Raw genomic sequence first — 15,808 nt, forward strand, 5'->3', positions numbered from 1 at the left:
TTCAGGGCTAATCCTGCAGGCTGATGGAGGAGTATGCATGTTCAGTAAGGGCTGGGGCAGGGGATAAATGCATCTCAGCATCAGGAGTAATCGTCTTCCTTTTCTTTCTCAATTACAACCCAATTTATCACCATTTTTGTCAATGCAAGAGAGCAACTCGGATAACATGAGGGCCATTTATTATTGGGCTGCCAACTCAGCACTCACTTCCGTGTTACTCAATAAAAAGTGCAGTAAATATATTGGGCCAGACCTGTATATAATGATACAGAAGATGCATGCTACTCAGAGAATTAAATCAATTACTACTTATCAGTTCTGCGTTAGACATGATTCATTTAAGGAAAGAAAGAACTGTGGCAAGCAATGGTAGACTGACAAGGTAGACATTTATTTCTAGCAGGTATCCCTAAATTTATTGGTCATGACAAGATATTCATTTACTCCTAGCAATTATCCCTAAGTCTGTTGGTTGAAACAACTTTATATATGTATATATATATTTTTTTTGCTTGTTTGTTTTCACTCTATAGAGATACTTTTAGAGTTTAAAAGAATGCATTGAGTTTAGCTACTTGGAATGCCAAATTGTTGATTATATATCTCTGATGATCAGCAAGGTTGAAGTAGGAATAGGCATGAATTAAGAATTAATTCTAGCCCCAAATTTCCATGAGGCACAGAACTGATATTTCATCAAGTTCATTAGAAGAGAGTTTCACTTTCTGTAAACACCATTATTGATTTTATTTGGGGATGGAGCTTTTATAATAATGCTATGTAAACTCTTATTCTGATTTAGTGTGTATCTTCTTTATGAAACTTTTAAAGTAATTTAATTTGGCAAGCATTGATCAAACATCTATTATGCTCCTCCTTATGGAAATTATAAAGGATGGGCAAGGTGGTGTCTTACCCTTAAAGTACTTGCTATCTTTGCTTTTATTTTCAAGGTATTTTTTAAAAAGCCAAAATTATACAAAGAATTAAGGTCTTTAAAAGTAAATTTATTTTTCCTCTTACATGCAGTCCATGCAAGCTATGATTTCTGTAAGATTCTATTAAGTAAAAGTTTATTTAATATATAAGATAGATAAACAACAAGGACCTACTGTATAGCACAGGGAACTATAGTCAACATCTTGTAATAACCTATAATGGAAAAGAATCTGAAAAAGAATATATATAACAGTCACTTTGCTGTACACTGGAAACTAACACAACACTGTAAATCAACTCTACTTCAATTTTAAAAAAAGCTCAAAAATACCAGAGAACAAAGAAAACAATAGGCTTCCTGAATATTGCCCAGAGATGAAGGCCCTCTGTTACTTGGTCATCCTGGAAAAAAAAGAAAAGTTTATCCCTTTTTAGATGAGCTTCTTTCCAACCTTGTCCATAACCATGTAATACATAGTAATTCCAAGAAAGGGAGTGAAAAATCACCTTGGAGTAGAGGCTTCTATTATATAGGTCTGCGTGCATAATTCTGAACACTTAGCCCCAAATGTGCTGGGAGGGTCTGTGTACCTGGGGATGGCAGTGGAGTGTCAGTTCTTTTATTAGGCAACTTAAAATAAGACCAGGTGCTTCCAAAGAACGTTCCATGATTCCTCATTTCCAGTCACGATGTTGTGCTCTAATCATCATTTTACAAAGTTTGGAAGAACAGGTATTGCCTTTCTAAGTACGATGGTATAATTAATTAGTTTTATATAAATGGTGGTCTTTGCTGGTCTTTGAAAGATCTGTATAAGGAGATTACTTTCGTTGCCCTCACGGTGGAGAAAATCATTAGCTGTTAGCAGCCTAAGCCATCTGTATGTGGCTTACAGGGGCGAGGGGCACACAGAAGTCTACTCCATGGATGTCGTAAAGCAGGGAAGAAGCTAAACTTTTTTTCCCTGGAGTTGTAAATGGCCTTTACTCCCTGATTAGGACTTATGCTGGGTGAATAGTAAGGGCTGCTCAATTCATTTGTTTCCGTTGTTAGGTAATTCTTTTTTTTTTTTTAATTAATTTATTTATTCATTTATTTAATTTTTGGCTGCACTGGGTCTTCGCTGCTGCTCATGGGTTTTCTCTAGTTGCTGAGAGCGGGGGCTACTCTTTGTTGCGGTGCACGGGCTTCTCATTGTGGTGGCTTCTCTTGTTGCAGAGCACGGGCTCTAGGCACATGGGCTTCAGTAGTTGTGGCACGTGGGCTCAGCAGTTGTGGCACGCGGGCTCTAGAGCGCAGGCTCAGTAGTTGTGGCACGCGGGCTCTAGAGCGCAGGCTCAGTAGTTGTGGCGCACGGGCTTAGTTGCTCTGCGGCATGTGGGATCTTCCCGGACCAGGGCTCGAACCCGTGTCCCCTGCATTAGCAGGCGGATTCTTAACCACTGTGCCAGCAGGGAAGCCCTGTTAGGTAATTCTTAGAGGGCTAATGGATTTTTCTGCATGCTGGAAATTGTGATAACAATAAATTATCACATTTTTTAGGTCATTAGAGTTTAAAAGTACATTCAGATTCACTATCTCATTTAACAAGTACAACTGCCCTACAAGACAAGTCTTATTGTCCTCATTTCTTGATTAGGAAACTGAGGCTCAGAGAAGTTACTTGCTTTGTCAAAGTCACACAGCTGATGAGTAAGCAGCAGATCTGTAACTCATTCTAAGCCAGCGTTTTTCCTCTACAAGATTTAAGTCTAACTTTCCTCTTGGTGTCACAAAAGCCCTACTGTAATCAGTTATGCAACGACACATTGTTATAACAAATGGCATCATCAACGTTCAGAGTCGAAGGGACTCTAGAAATTAGATAATCCAAGCCCTCGTTCTAATTTAGTTTTTGTTTGATCAATAGGGAAACTGAGTCTCAGAGAAGTTAAGAGTCTTCCCAGACTTAAATGGTGCTTTAGGGACACATCTGTTCAAGGCCAGGTCTTGTCACTGTTGCCTGGACTCCTTCCAGGCTTCCCTGCTGTCAGCCAGTTCTGCCTGAGATACAGATTTTTAAAAATAAGTTCATATGCATTAAAATGCTTTATAACAGTAAAGTGCTCTACAGAAGCAAGGTGGTATTAAAGCAAATATTTTCTTGTGCATTCACACAGATTCCCTCTCTTTTATTCTCCACTTCACCCTGCCACACATACCAGCCATCTCCCTTCTCTCCTTTTACTCCAATCTAAATGGTTTATTCCAAGCAAACTCACTTACAGAAGTTTGGACTTACAGAACCGATAATATAGGCAATGAATTAATTTCCTGGCACCCAAAGCCTCCAGCCTAAGAAATATCTGTGCTTGTCAAAGCTGCTTCTGTAAGACTAGAGCCTGCACATCCCTGAGCAGGGGTGGGGACACTTATGGTCCAGGGAGCAGGGAAGGTGACCAGTATGGTGGAGAGGGTACCATGGAGTTGGCAAAGGACTGAAAATACTGCCTGGGGGCACAGGGCTGCTGACATACTAAGTGCAGTGACTAAAGGCCAGGGGGACAGCCACCATCTGGGCCTCTTCCTTTCCAAAATCACTCAACTAGTCTACGGGGGGACACTTTCCCTGCTAATACATCCCTTTCCCACATTTCATAAGAAAAAGTATAGGTAAAGTCAGACTGACTTTGCGTAAATTCATTTGAGGGGAGACCTTCAAGATGGTGGAAGAGTAAGACGCGGAGATCACCTTCCTCCCCACAAATACATCAGAAATACATCTACATGTGGAACAACTCCTACAGAACACCTACTGAACGCGGGCAGAAGACCACAGACCTCCCAAAAGACAAGAAACTCCCCATGTACCTGGGTAGGGCAAAAGAAAAAAGAAAAAACAGAGACAAAAGAATAGGGACGGGACCTGCCCCTCTGGGAGGAGGCTGTGAAGGAGGAAAGGTTTCCACACGCTAGAAGCCCCTTCGCAGGCGGAGACTGTGGGTGGCGGAGGGGGGAAGCTTCGCAGCCACGGAGGAGAGCACAGCAACGGGTGCGGAGGGCAAAGCGGAGAGATTCCCGCACAGAGGATCGGTGCCGACCAGCACTCACCAGCCCGAGAGGCTTGTCTGCTCACCCGCCGGGGTGGGCGGGGGCTAGGAGCTGAGGCTCCAGCTTCTTCGGAGGTCAGATCCCAGGGAGAGGACTGGGGTTGGCGGCGTGAACACAGCCTGAAGGGGGCTAGTGCACCACGGCTAGCCGGGAGGGAGTCTGGGAAAAAGTCTGGACCTGCCTAAGAGGGAAGAGACCATTATTCCGGGGTACGCGAGGAGAGGGGATTCAGAGCACCACCTAAATGAACTCCAGAGATGGGCACGAACCGCGGCTATCAGCGCGGACCCCAGAGACAGGTGTGAAAAGCTAAGGCTGCTGCTGCCGCCACCAAGAAGCCTGTGTGCAAGCACAGGTCACTATCCACACCTCCCCTCCCAGGAGCTTGTGCAGCCCGCCACTGCCAGGGTCCCGTGATCCAGGGACAACTTCCGCGGGAGAACACATGGAGCGCCTCAGGCTGATGCAACGTCACGCCGGCCTCTGCCGCCACAGGCTCGCCCCGCATCCGTACCCCTCCCTCCCCCCGGCCTGAGTGAGCCAGAGTCCCCGAATCAGCTGCTCCTTTAACCCCGTCCTGTCTGAGGGACGAACAGACGCCCTCAGGCGACCTACATGCAGAGGCGGGTCCAAATCCAAAGCTGAACCCCAGGAGCTGTGCAAACAAAGAAGAGAAAGGGAAATTCCTCCCAGCAGCCTCAGGAGCAGCGGATTTAATCTCCACAGTCAACTTGATGTGCCCTGCATCTGTGGAATACACAGATTCCACAGTAGAATCTGTGACAATAGAATATGTCTATTCGTTGAATAGACAACGAATCATCCCAAAATAGAGGCGGTGGACTTTGGGAGCAACGATACATATATATTTTTCCTTTTTCTCTTTTTGTGAGTGTGTAAGTGTATGCTTCTTGGTATGATTTTGTCTGTATAGCTTTGCTTTTACCATTTGTCCTAGGGGTCTGTCTGTTCATTGTTTTCTTTTTTCTTTTTTTTTAATATAGTTCTTAGCGCTTGTTATCCTTGGTGGATTTGTTTTTCGCTTTGGTTGCTGTCTTCTCTCTTTCTTTCTTTCTTTTTTTTTTTCTTTTTCTATTACTTTATAATTTTTTAATTTTAATAATTATTTTTTATTTTCTATTTTAATTTTATTTTATTTTAGTTTTCTTTCTTTCTTTCTTTCTTTCTCTTTTCCCTTTTCCTCTGAGCCGTGTGGCTGACAGGGTCTTGGGGCTCTGACCAGGTGTCAGGCCTGTGCCTCTGAGGTGGGAGAGCTAAGTTCAGGTCATTGGCCCACCAGAGACCTCCCAGCTCCACGTAATATCAAATGGCAAAAGCTCTCCCAGAGATCTCCATCTCAATGTTAAGACCCAGCTCCATTCAGTGACCAGCAAGGTACAGTGCTGGACACCCTATGCCAAACAACTAGCAAAACAGGAACACAACCCCACCCATTAGCAGAGAGGCTGCCTAAAATTATAATAAGGTCACAGACACCCCAAAACGTGGACCTGCCCACCAGAAAGACAAGATACACGCTCATCCACCAGAACACAGGCACTAGTCCCCTCCACCAGGAAGCCTACACAACCCACTGAACCAACCTTAGCCACTGCGACCAGACACCAAAAACAACAGGAATTACGAACCTGCAGCCTGCAAAACGGAGACCCCAAACACAGTAAGTTAAGCAAAATGAGAAGACAGAGAAACACACAGCAGATGAAGGAGCAAGGCAAAAACCCACCAGACCTAACAAATGAAGAGGAAATAGTCAGTCTACCTGAAAAGGAATTCAGAGTAATGATAGTAAAGATGATCCAAAATCTTGGAAATAGAATAGAGAAAATACAAGAAACATTTAACAAGGACCTAGAAGAACTAAAGAGCAAATAAACAATGATGAACAACACAGTAAATGAAGTTAAAAGTTCTCTAGAAGGAATCAGTAGCAGAATGACTGAGGCAGAAGAACGGATAAGGGACCTGGAAGATAAAATAGTGGAAATAACTACTGCAGAGCAGAATAAAGAAAAAAGAATGGAAAGAATTGGGGACAGTCTCAGAGACTTCTGGGACAACATTAAACACAACAACATTTGAATTATAGGGGTCCCAGAAGAAGAGAAAAAGAAAGGGTCTGAGAAAATATTTGAAGAGATTATAGTTGAAAACTTCCCTAATAGTTAATCAAGTCCAGGAAGTGCAGAGAGTCCCATACAGGAAAAATCCAAGGGGAAACACACCAAGACACATATTAATCAAACTATCAAAAACTAAATACAAAGAAAAAATATTAAAAGCAGCAAGGGAAAAACAACAAATAACATACAAGGGAATCCCCATAAGGTTAACAGCTGATCTTTCAGCAGAAACTCTGCAAGCCAGAAGGGAGTGGCAGGACATATTTAAAGAGATGAAAGGGAAAAACCTACAACCAAGATTACTCTACCCAGCAAGGATCTCATTCAGATTTGACAGAGAAATTAAAACCTTTACAGACAAGCAAAAGCTAAGAGAATTCAGTACCACCAAACCAGCTTTACAACAAATGCTAAAGGAACTTCTCTAGTCAGGAAACACAGAGAAGGAAAATACCTACAGTAACCCAAAACAATTAAGAAAATGTATAGGAACATACATATCGATAATTGCCTTAAATGTAAATGGAATGCTCCAACCAAAAGACTTAAACTTGGCTGAATGGATACAAAAACAAGACCCATATATATGTTGTCTACAAGAGACCCACTTGAGACCCAGGGACACATACAGACTGAAAGTGAGGGGATGGAAAAAGATAGTCCATGCAAATGGAAATCAAAGGAAAGCTGGAGTAGCAATTCTCATATCAGACAAAATTGACGTTAAAATAAAGACTATTACAAGAGACAAAGAAGGACACTACATAATGATCAAGGGACCAATCCAAGAAGAAGATATAAAAATTGTAAATATTTAGGCATCCAACATAGGAGCACCTCAATACGTAAGGCAAATGCTAACAGCCATAAAAGGGGAAATCTGCACTAACACAATCATAGTAGGGGATTTAACACCCCACTTTCACCAATGGACAGATCATCCAAAATGAAAATAAATAAGGAAACACAAGCTTTAAATGATACATTAAACAGGATGGACTTAATTGATATTTATAGGACATTCCATCCAAAAACAACAGAATACACTTTCTTCTCAAGTGCTCATGGAACATTCTCCAGGATAGATCATATCTTGGGTCACAAATCAAGCCTTGGTAAATTTAAGAAAATTGAAATCGTATCAAGTATCTTTTCCAACCACAGTGCTATGAGTCTAGATATCAGTTACAGGAAAAAAATCTGTAAAAAATACAAACACATGGAGGCTAAACAATACACTACTTAATAACCAAGAGATCACTGAAGAAATCAAAGAGGAAAGCAAAAAATACCTAGAGACAAATGACAATGAAAACACGATGAACCAAAACCTATGGGATGCAGCCAAAGCAGTTCTAAGAGGGAAGTTTATAGCAATACAATCCTACCTCAAGAAACAAGAAACATCTCAAATAAACAACCTAACCTTACACTTAAAGCAATTAGAGAAAGAAGAACAAAAAAAAAAAACCCCAAAGTTAGCAGAAGGAAAGAAATCATAAAGATCAGATCAGAAATAAATGAAAAAGAAATGAAGGAAACAATAGAAAAGATCAATAAAAGTAAAAGTTGGTTCTTTGAGAAGATAAACAAAATTGATAAAACACTACCCAGACTCATCAAGAAAAAAAGGGAGAAGACTCAACTCAATAGAATTAGAAATGAAAAAGGAGAAGTAACAACTGACACTGCAGAAATACAAAGGATCATGCGAGATTACTACAAGCAACTATATGCCAATAAAATGGACAACCTGGAAGAAATGGACAAATTCTCAGAGAAGCACAACCTTCTAAGACTAAATCAGGAAGAACTAGAAAATATAAACAGACCAATCATAAACACTGAAATTGAGAGTGTGATTAAAAATCTTCCAACAAACAAAAGCCCAGGACCAGATGGCTTCACAGGTGAATTCTATCAAACATTTAGAGAAGAGCTAACACCTATCTTTCTCAAACTCTTCCAAAATATAGCAGAGGGAGTAACATTCCCAAACTCATTCTACGAGGTCACCATCAACCTGATACCAAAACCAGACAAAGATGTCACAAAGAAAGAAAACTACAGGCCAATATCACTGATGAACATAGATGCAAAACTCCTCAACAAAATACTAGCAAACAGAATCCAACAGCACATTAAAAGGATCATACACCATGATCAAGTGTTTTATCCCAGGAACATAAGGATTCTTCAATATACGCAAATCAATAAATGTGATGCACCATATTAACAAATTGAAGGATGAAAACGATATGATCATCTCAGTAGATGCAGAAAAAGCTTTTGACAAAATTCAACACCAATTTATGATAGAAACCCTCCAGAAAGTAGGCATAGAGGGAACTTACCTCAACATAATAAAGGCCATATATGACAAACCTACAGCCAATATCGTTCTCAGTGGTGAAAAACTGAAACCAAAGATCAGGAACAAGACAAGGTTGACCACTCTCACCACTATTATTTAACATAGTTTTGGAAGTTTTAGCCACAGCAATCAGAGAAGAAATAGAAATAAAAGGAATACAAATCGGAAAAGAAGTAAAGCTGTCACTATTTGCAGATGACATGATAGTATATATAGAGAATCCTAAAGATGCTACCAGAAAACTACTAGAGCTAATCAATGAATTTGGTAAAGTTGCAGGATACAAAATTAATGCACAGAAATCTCTTGCATTCCTATACACTAATGATGAAAATTCTGAAAGAGAAATTAAGGAAACACTCCCATTTACCACTGCAGCAAAAAGAATAAAATAGCTAGGAATAAACCTACCTAAGGAGACAAAAGACCTGTATGCAGAAAATTATAAGACACTGATGAAAGAAATCAAAGATGATACCAACAGATGGAGAGATATACCATGTTCTTGGATTGAAAGAATCAACATTGTGAAAATGACTATACTACCCAAAGTAATCTACAGATTCACTGCAATCCCTATCAAACTACCAATGGCATTTTTCACAGAACTAGAACAAAAAATTTCACAATTTGTATGGAAACACAAAAGACCCCGAATAGCCAAAGCAATCTTGAGAAAGAAAAACCGAGCTAGAGGAATCAGGCGCCCGGACTTCAGACTATACTACAAAGCTACAGTAATCAAGACAGTATGGTACTGGCACAAAAATAGAAATATAGATCAATGGAACAGGATAGAAAGCCCAGATATAAACCCACACACATATGGTCACCTTAGTTTTGCTAAAGGAGGCAAGAATATACAGTGGAGAAAAGACAGCCTCTTCAATAAATGGTGCTGGGAAAAATGGACAGCTACATGTAAAAGAATGAAATTAGAACACTCCCTAACACCATAAACAAAAATAAACTCAAAATGGATTAAAGGCCTAAATATAAGGCCAGACACTATAAAACTCTTAGAGGGAAACATAGGCAGAACACTCTATGACATACATCACAGCAAGATCCTTTTTGACCCACCTACTAGAGAAATGGAAATAAAAACAGAAATAAACAAATGGGACCTAATGAAACTTAAAAGCTTTTGCACAGCAAAGGAAACCATAAAGATGAAAAGACAACCCTCAGAATGGGAGAAAATATTTGCAAATGAAGCAACTGACAAAGGATTAATCCCCAAAATTTACAAACAACACATGCAGCTCAGTATCAGAAAAACAAACACCCCAATCCAAAAATGGGCAGAAGACCTAAATAGACATTTCTCCAAAGAAGATAGACAGATTGCCGACAAACACATGAAAGGACGTTCAACATCACTAATCATTAGAGAAATGCAAATCAAAACTACAATGAGGTATCACCTCACTCCTGTTAGAATGGGCATCATCAGAAAATCTTCAAACAACAAATGCTGGAGAGGGTGTGGAGAAAAGGGAACCCTCTTGCACTGTTGGTGGGAATGTAAATTGATACAGCCACTATGGAGAACAGTATGGAGGTTCCTTAAAAAACTAAAAATAGAACTACCATATGACCCAGCAATCCCACTACTGGGCATATACCCTGAGAAAACCATAATTCAAAAAGAGTCATGTACCCCAATGTTCATTGCAGCTCTATTTACAATAGCCAGACATGGAAGCAACCTAAGTGTCCATTGACAGACGAATGGATAAAGAAGATATGACACACATATACAATGGAATATTACTCAGCCATAAAAAGAAACGAAATTGAGTTATTTGTAGTGAGGTGGATGGACCTAGAGTCTGTCATACAGAGTGAAGTAAGTCAGAAAGAGAAAAACAAATACCGTATGCTAACACACATATGTGGAATAAAAAAAAAAAAAAAGCGGTTATGAAGAACCTAGGGACAGGGCAGGAATAAAGATGCAGATGTAGAGAATGGTCTTGAGGACACAGGGGAGGGAAGGGTAAGCTGGGACAAAGTGAGAGAGTGGCATGGACATATATACGCTACCAAATGTAAAACAGATAGCTAGTGGGAAGCAGCCACATAGCACAGGGAGATCAGCTCGGTGCTTTGTGACCACCTAGAGGAGTGGGATAGGGAGAGTGGGCGGGAGATGCAAGAGGGAGGAGATATGGGGATATATGTATATGTATAGCTGATTCACTTTGTTATAAAGCAGAAACTAACACACCATTGTAAAGCAGTTATACTCCAATAAAGGTGTTCAAAAAAAATTCACTTGACACTTATGCAATACATGTCAAATCAGGACATGGAAAGATGCCATCCATACCCTGATAGCCTTAAAAGGGGCGGGGTCAGTATTGTGGCGATTCAGACTGTGATTTGCACACCATGAAGAAGTAGTTTATTTTAAAAATAAATATTCCAAAGAAACTAAATTAAAATGAATTCAAACCACTTATATTATGAACAAGTATCATGGGGGGACAGAAGAATCTGCCTATGCCTCGCCAAAATCTATTTATTATCAATATTAAGGGAAATATTTCATTACTTGACCATCCCGTGGTCCAGCTGGGATACAGAATACATCTCAGCTCTTATGGCATTGGTTATACTAGCTAGACACAAGTTTTTGGTTTTGTTTTAAAAAAGAGAACTAACTAAATAATTGTGCCTAGTTCCTGGGTAGGGTGAGAGCCTTACTTAGACTGCAAGATGATGTTCTGTAGCACCCAAATCCCCCCTTTCTTTGGATTCTCATTTCTGGGAGAGTGTCTGGGACACTGTTTAAAGCCAGATACCTCTAGCCAGAGCTTCAGCTTCTGGGTGGATTCAGGATGCCCATGAAGCATCCTTGGATGTAGACAGTGTACCCTTTGTTCGGAAACACACCTGTTTCTTGTCTCCTTTGAGTTTCCTCCTCCCGATCATGCACCCGGGAAGGCAGAGGCTACACCAGCGCCGCTGCAGAAGTACATTTTTATGCAAAGGGCCTTCATATCGGAGGACTTCTTCTCAGACCCTCCTCTGTGAGGTGGAGGGGACCTTTCTCTTTTCTCCTCACCTTCTCTCTTGAGCAGCTCTGCAAATAGTCAGTGGTCACGCTGGTAAAGTTCAGATAGATCTGTACTAAGCAAATAAAAAGGATTTGGGTGAAGTCAGAGTCCCACAGGTCTCGCAGGCAGACAGCTTGTTCAAGTGCGAGTCTTCCAGAGCACGTTCCAGACCAGCTTGAACCCCCCATGGCTCTTCTGAGCAACCCCAGGACCACGCCGCTGAGAGTTGGTGCGTCTACTGAGCGCCGATTGTTTGAGAACCGACTCGCTGAGCAGACGGCTTTCTCAGGAAGTCCTCCCTCGATGCTTGGAGCCGAGCAAGAGACAGAAGGACTGTTTCAAGCACACATTGGTGTAGCCCCAAAGGGCCGCCCCTGTAAGGAGGGTCCCCCTTAGGATGGCTTTCCTCGCCTTGAGAAGGACCAGCGTAGCCCCTGGCAGGATGGTCTGGTTGGACCTGCAGTCCCAGGGGCCGCGCTGAGACCCTTGAGCTTTGCCTGACGACCCACAGAGCAACCACATCCGGCCTCTTGGTGCTTCTCAGGGGAAAGGTCCCTCCACCTAGGAGGGAGACGTTGGTACCAATGACACGCTCGCCGTGGTGCACGTGATGACCAGCTCCCCACACTAGATGTCACCACGTATATTACCTGCCAGTCTAAGCAGGCGGTTCTCATGCATGAGGCGGGCAAGGGAGGCCCCAGCACACTGGCAGCTGTTTCCTGTGGTGCTTCCTGGCCTGTTTTCTTTCATCACTTGACTGTAGGCCTGGTGGAGCCCATCTGCCTGATGCCCCCTTTAGACAGGCGGTCTGGCTAAGACTTTTGCATCCCTCAGGTAAGCCTTTGCCCGTGAATACTTACAATGAGCTTCTCCAGGAGTTGCTAATTTTTTTTTCTGGCCTCCCCTTTACTCCTTTTCCTGACATTTGAGTTCCAAGTGCAGTTGGCTCGAGCCATTTTTCGTCACTCACACACAAGGAAAGCACGTGGGCATTCTTTCCTTCCTTCCTTCTGATTATCTTGGTACACATTTTATCATTGCTCTGCCCACAATCAGCAGTGTTGTCAGAGCAAATGGGAATGAGTTTTCCAGAGGTCGTTGTGAATTGAGTTGCCTGTCCCGGGTCCTGCACTCTGGGGATGTTGACAAAGATGGATTCAGAGAGGCAGCAGTTGAAGGAGAAAGATCCCTAGACAGCAATCCAGAACCTGCCCCGCCCCCATCATTATCGGCAAAATCTACCTTGGTGTTGGGCACCCGGCCCACCCAACACCCCCATATACCTGTTCCTGGTCTTCACATTGCCTCTGTTTTCCCTTCTCAGCAAGACTGCAGTGTTTTAGGAGGCGTCTGCTATTTTATTTATTTATTTATTTATTCATTTATTTAATGGCCGCACTGCACTGCATGGGGGATCTTAGTTCTCTGACTAGGGATCGAACCTGTGTCCCCTGCAGTGGAAGCGTGGAGTCCTAACCACTGGACCGCCAGGGAATTCTCTAGGCGGCATCTGTTATATGTATTGGGTACCTATGCTTTATATGCATTATCTTCTTTACTACAGCAACCCTGTGAGGTTCTACTACCTTACAGACAGGAAACGTGGAGGCTCGGAGAGGCGAAATTTTCCACGGTCTCATAGGTAGCCCTGCATCCCAGTGGCAGAGCTAGTATCCAGATCCAGGTCTGTGCTTTCCAGTATGTTCATCTCACCTGACCAAAGCTGATTTTTCCCAGGGGAAGGGAGGGGGAGCAAGTGACACATAATCACAGTGGGCCACACCCACACCTCATGGGGGTGGCATCTTGCTTAAACCGGTAAGAACCTATTCATGCAGGGCACCGGTTCCCAAAGTGTGTGCCAAGGACTCCCTGCATCAAGCACTTGTTAAGAATGCATATTCACACCTCCTGCATTAGCATGCTAGGAGTGAGGCCAAGGATCCTGCATATTTTTTTAAAACTCTCAACAGATTCTTATGCAAAAAAGTTTGAGGCCTACTCATGTGGGGATGTGGTCTGATATTGTTTTACAGTGGGGAAGGGAACATGATTTTCTCTAGTGTAAAAGAGAGGTTCTGGGAGATCATTAATTCTTAGAATCAGAGAATGTCACTGCTGTCATTTTATAAACAAAGAAACTAAAGCCAGGAATGCCCTGGAGGTCCAGTGGTTAGGACTTGGCGCTTTCACTGCCGTGGGCCCCAGTTCAATCCCTGGTCAGGGAGCTAAGATCCCACATGACTCGTGGCCAAAAACCAAAACATAAAAACAGAAGCAATATTGTAACAAATTCAATAAAGACTTTAAAAAATGGTCCACATTAAAAAATAAGAAGAAGAAGAAAAGAAACTAAAGCTTGTAGAGTTTAAGTGACTTACACAAGTTACATGGCAAATAAACCAGGATTAGGACCCACATCCTGACTCCTAGCTCAGTGCTCTTTCTACCATCCTACTGGTGTGCAACCCAGGCTGCGTGTCAGAATCACCTAGGGAACTTTTAGAAATAACAGTGCTGGGAACTTTTAGAAATAACAGTGCCTGGAACTTTCTCCAAGAGATTCTATTTTGGTTGTTCTGGGCAATGGGAGCTCGGACATGGTATTTCTAAAAGTTCCCAGGGTAATTTCAGTTACTGCTGCCACCTGCACTTTTTTGTCTCAATTGCCCTCATTGTCTGCTTGTGGCTGAAGGTCACAGAGAGCACAGGAGAGCTGGCCCTGTCCCTGTCCCAATCTGCTATGTCTCCATGCTGAACCCCTCTCTGCCCCAGTTCCTTGCAGAGTTCAACAGGGGAAAAAAATGAATTCACTCAGTAAGCGTTATTTTTAAGTACTTACTAAAATATTTTGACTCCCATAGACCTGACCAGGATTGCTGTAAAAGATGAGTAATTTGATGTTAAGAAGGTTCTTTGAGTTTCCTGGGGAAAAGGTGCAATGTAAGTTTAAGTAGTATTATTACATTATAGATTTTTAATTAAAAAATTCAACTTGACTCATGAGCTAAAGCTGGCAGTAAAGATGGCAGGTGACTCCTTTATTCAGTGAAACTGTGGGGTGCAGGCACTTTTCAAAAGCAAGGTAGTCCTACTTCTTTTTTACAGTTACTCCTATATTAAGGTGAGTTGTCTCCCATGGGGTTCCAGAAACTTCCCAAAACAGACGGATGCTTTAAAAATGTTTTATTTAGGGCCCTTTTCTTCTCGTGTGCATTTTCTACCATCTAAAATTTCTTTCTTGTTGCCTTGGACATGGGTTATCAGAAACAGCAGCCTGTGCCCACAAGGGCAAGTATTTGCATGTCTTCCCCTAAGATAATCTCTTCTCATTTTCCATCTTCTAAGATGGGAAGGAGCAGAGCACTGCCTCTCCCTGTCTCCAGGACCACTGTCATTACTTATTTATGATTCTTGTAACAGAAGTCACTGCTTCCCTACTCCCCCTCCCTTGTGGCTTCAGTGTGAGTTTGGGTTTTTGTTCTTAAAAAGATTTCTTTAAGTTAAATGTGGTCATGACTTGAAAGGAAAAACAAATCCAGAGGAAATAGGGTCAGGTCAGCTGGGGGCAGATGCAGCAAAGATAAGTGACAGAAATGATCAGTTATCATTGTTGCAAGATGACAGCCGGACCGCCTCAGACAAGGGTTCACAAGCCTGCCCAGCTGAGCCCCCTGTAAGTGCAGAGGCAAAATCCAAATCCTAGCAGCCTTTACCAGCTGCTTCCCGTCATCTCCCATGTCATGTGAGTGCTGCCATTCGCCCTCTCGGTACAGGGGCCATGGAGGTATGGAGTTGCTTTAAGTCGCAGAATTATTCGAAAATGCAGAACATCCGCACGTGTACAGATCCTTGTCAGATCGTGCATAAAGGTCACAAAATGATTGTTAGCAACCTCGAACACCACGCCCATCGTGGAGATTCCCTAGAAAGCAGTTCTTCACAAGCTTGCAACTGAAATTTGCCAGAATTAGGTTGGCTGCTTGTGAAAAATACAGGGCAACCCATCCTTCCAAACCCATCCCAGAGGAAGTTCATTTTTCCCTCATGCTGATCTTGAACAGTTTGGGGCTGACCGTGGCTCCCCAGTCTGCATCTTGAAGGTCCTGTTATAATGCAGGTCTCCTCAGAACCCCACGTCGGGCCAGCGGAGGGAGAGGCCTTGGGTGCAGAGCTGCCTCCCAGCTGCTCA

At 42.4% G+C, this 15,808-nt stretch overlaps 1 protein-coding gene across 1 annotated transcript in view; it reads left to right on the forward strand.

Moving 5' to 3' along the window:
• SUSD4 (sushi domain containing 4) overlaps positions 1 to 15,808 on the forward strand; it is a 137,115-nt gene that overhangs the window by 68,245 nt on the left and 53,062 nt on the right. The window lies entirely within an intron of this gene.

Source organism: Eschrichtius robustus, chromosome 3, assembly GCF_028021215.1.
Source record: "Eschrichtius robustus isolate mEscRob2 chromosome 3, mEscRob2.pri, whole genome shotgun sequence".
Classification (NCBI taxonomy): domain Eukaryota; kingdom Metazoa; phylum Chordata; class Mammalia; order Artiodactyla; family Eschrichtiidae; genus Eschrichtius; species Eschrichtius robustus.